This window comes from Haplochromis burtoni, unplaced genomic scaffold, assembly GCF_018398535.1.
Source record: "Haplochromis burtoni strain Fernald_Lab_line unplaced genomic scaffold, NCSU_Asbu1 Contig_141, whole genome shotgun sequence".
NCBI classification, from domain to species: Eukaryota; Metazoa; Chordata; class Actinopteri; order Cichliformes; family Cichlidae; genus Haplochromis; species Haplochromis burtoni.
The window spans coordinates 782,687-786,734 of record NW_024582502.1 but is presented as its reverse complement, the minus strand read 5'-3'; positions in this window follow the sequence as shown (position 1 = coordinate 786,734).

Here is a 4,048-nt window from a genome sequence, read left to right as displayed (position 1 = left end):
ACATTTTAGTTGCCAATAACTTCATTGATTGGTTTGGATACATTTGTTCTATTTGTAAGCGCGCACATTTAGTTTACTTATGTATTCATACTACTTCATTTCTTTGCTTTCTGACTAACTTTTGTCTTTTTATTTCTTACCTGCCATCATCCCTGGGAGTTGCTGGACAAAAGATGGTAGCCAGGGTTTGAAACCATTAAATACAAAGGAAGATAATTGGACCACACCACCACTTCCTGCTGAAGGGGGAATGTGTGTTTTCTTTACTTTAAAAACAAAGTATTTGTATTTAATTAAATATTTGAGTTTAGGGTTTAATGGGGTTTTTGATTTTCTTCTTTAGTGTTTAGTTTATTAACAAACTAGATTGTACTGCATCGTTTGTGATTTATGATTGTGTTTGTTTGTTACCCCTCATGTGTCACAATGGTCTGATCAGCCATTATATATACCCTTGTATGTCATTTCATGTTTAGGTCAATTATGTATGTTTGGGCAGTCATTTGGTTTGTTAAGGTTGCAGTCTTTGCCTGAGTTCAGTTTTGTTTCTTTGACCTCTTTTATGAGCTCAACATTTATTAGTCTTGTAAATATAATTTTTGGGGATTAAATAAATGGAAACTATATTTTTCTAATAATTCCTGGGCTCCTCCTGTTTTTCAACTCGGTCCATCACAGTGACAATTCATTTCCTCTCTCTTCCAAAGATAATTGATGTACCATAGTGTCATGTGAAGAGCATGTTAATGGGAATTTGCATGCTATCAAAATCTAATGAAGTGCATTTGCATCTGTATGACCTAGGAATTGACTTCAAGGGGGCACTTCTCCTCTTGCCATCCATCTTCAAGGAGAAGATAGAAGATTTCATCATCCTTGGAGAGGTAAATGCATGATGCAATGCATAGCCTTTGGCCACAAGTTTCATTCTCGGTGTTTTGTTGGCATGGAGCTGAATTCAGCTGCGGTTCAGCATCACAGCTAAGCTAATGTAGGGGAAACACTGCTGTTAATCCACAGTGCTGCTGTGCTCTTGGGTTTTGTCTGGTGTTTATATAGATAGATAGACCTTTATTGTCCCCTTAGGGAAATTCTTCTTCACAGGTACTGTCACTGTCAGGGGTGATTGCTTTTGCCCTTGAATATTATGTCAAACTTTAGCAGCTTATCAAACACTACCACAACAGTCATTGGTCAAGAAGCTTTTTGTTTGGAGTAGGGGCCATGTTTACAGGTTATCAGAATAGACAGTTTTGTTTTGCAGCAAATAAAGAAGGTAATTTGAGGAATCTGTTGAAAATCCACTTGGCACATATTGCTTAAACATACTGTATACTAATGTTTTTCTTCCTCTTCTGCAGAATACTCCCATGAGTCCATACCCAACCATTCGAATGAAGGATAAGAGTTGGACAACTGCCCTCTCAAGACAGTGTCGCTGTGTTGTCACAGTTGAAGGAGTGGATGTTTGCTCATGCTGCTCGCTGGATGAGGCCTACATCTCAGCATTCTCCACCTTCTTCGTGTTCAACATGACCTACCCTGCATACTTCAAGAAAACACTTGTCTTTCTTCAGAACTGCATTGTCAACATAGGAGACCAGGGAGACAAACCCCTGCCAGTAAGTGTCACCAGGGTACTTAACCAACTCTATTAAATATGCCCCCACCCAAGTGTCACTACCTTATTCACTACCCAAGGCTGATTTTGATGTATGGTCCTCTTCGCCCTTTGTGGTGTATGGGATATGAAAGCAAGCATCAATATTTCAAAAATCTAGCGAGTAAATGCAAAAACTTTGTAAACATCACTGCAACTCTTAGCAATCGTCATCAAATGAAACAGTGCTGGGAGTTTTCTTCAGATAAGTTGCTTGTTGACTTTGAACATTCACTCAGCACAAGTGTCAGTGTGCCATTTTCATCTCTGCCAGGTGACTTACAGAATGCTCTGGAAATGAACAAAAGTTTTACAGATGTGCATTTTCAGGATAAAGTGCTTCAGCGTGTGTCTGCTATATCTGTCAGCAGTGTCAAATATGAACTTGAGGATGTTTTTGTAGTTGGCCATACGCACACTGAAGCCATACCTATATTCCTTAAAATCAAGTATATTTTGAATGTTGATACTTGTTGGGTATTGTGTGGGAAACTGTTACTTCCTTGCACTTATGAATGTCATTTCCATGCTTACCAAGTGGCAGTTGACAATGACTGGATCCTGTTCAATCCAGGAAATGAATTAGACTTTCAAGCTCTAGACACCTATTTAGTTGATGATAGGCTGTTTGTGTCCTTGAGGTATTCTGTGTGACGTGATTGCAAGCACATTTTCCATTGTGTTCAGCTGTTTAATGTCTTTATGTGATTGTTTACTTTTTTTTTTTTTTAAATGAATGTATTTTTCTTGACATGTCCTATGGCAATATACGAATGTAATCAAGGATGTATTCCTGTGGTTGTTTAAATGCTTTGATGTGATTCTATTATCGAAAATAAATGGTTAAATAACCAAATATTTTGGACTATTGGGGTACATTTTTGTCTCTTTAGGTACGAAATAGGTTGTCGCTGGGGGGGTACCCTCATAGGTACCCTATTGTACCCTTTTCAAGGGAACATTTCTGTACTATAGTTTGAAGGTACATTTATGTCTTAGGAAAGTACATGATTGTACTTCAGATGGTACAACTTCATAAGGTACAAAAATGTACCAAGCCTAAAGGGTACAGAAATGTCCTTCAAAAAGGAACACCCCCAGCGACAAGCATTTGTACCCTTTTTGGTACACTTTGGTACTGAAGACTCTTTAAACTAACATTTCTTCTATCAGCACAGAAAGATCACTGTGTGGATGCCTTCTTAGAGGCTGCTTTTCAAACTGTCTCAGAGAATCACAAAGTAGGACTTTGTGATAAATGAAGCTGATAGTTTTTTGTGATCTTTGGTGCAAGTGTCAGCTGATTCAACTTGTCGGTGTAAATTAGGCTACTCGTCAGCTCCTGTCATCAGCTGGAATATTTTTAAATTTGTTATTCATGTTTTCATTGATGGACTGACAAATTCAGACACGTTAAGTCTGTAAACAGTCATTTATTCACTCAGAGCTGCTGCTGGGAAATTGTTTCATCAGCTTTTGGATATATACGAGTTTTGTAAATACTACAATTCATCCAGGAGTACACAACGGTAAAGTTTTATTGAATTTTGACAGCTTGCCGCTTTTGTACATTACATTTTTGTACATTACATGCCAGGTGCTGTGCGTGCTGGGTGAAAGATGTGGGGACTTTGTGAGGAGAACTGTACCTGGGCTCTGGCAATGATCAAAGCAGCCACAACATGGACAAATCAGAGCAAGACAACTAATCTTAGTATGACGCCTCACTTTATGGAGATTGGTGCAACAAGAAGCCCATTTATGTAAAACCACATTGAAGATAGATTACCTCTTATCTTATCTTATCTTATCTTATCTTATCTTATCTTATCTTATCTTATCAAAGCCTATTTGATTACACGGCTGTAACTTTCTTGTAGGAATAAACTTAATGGTTCTTCTTAAATGAATGAGTTATAGTCAGCTTTCTTCCTGTGATTGAGACAACAGCAATACAAGTTTGTGTCTGTACATTAGTACAGAGATGAAGACGTCTCTATACTGAGGTTAACAATTAGGTTGTTGGCCTGATTTGACATTAAAGCTGTGTGTGGGGAGATGCGTCGTCAGAAAAAGCCAAAAAAGTCAAAGAACTCATTGAAACTCTTTCACCACCAGGTGGCAGTCTTGTATAACAATGAAAATCAATCATTGGTATCATCATCAGGGCATCTCTGTTTTATTATACAAACCTTAAACTGTGAAACAGTTTGACATCCTAAATGCATGACGGTGATGTTGTTCCTAAAAATGCCTCTTCACTGTGGCAGCTCTGTGATTCAACATATGTTAACCATGACTTTGATGATACGGACCACAGCCAGCTGTGCCAGCAGGATGCTGCTCAGGTCCAAACTGCACACACAGCTACGACTGCAAGCAGCTCTT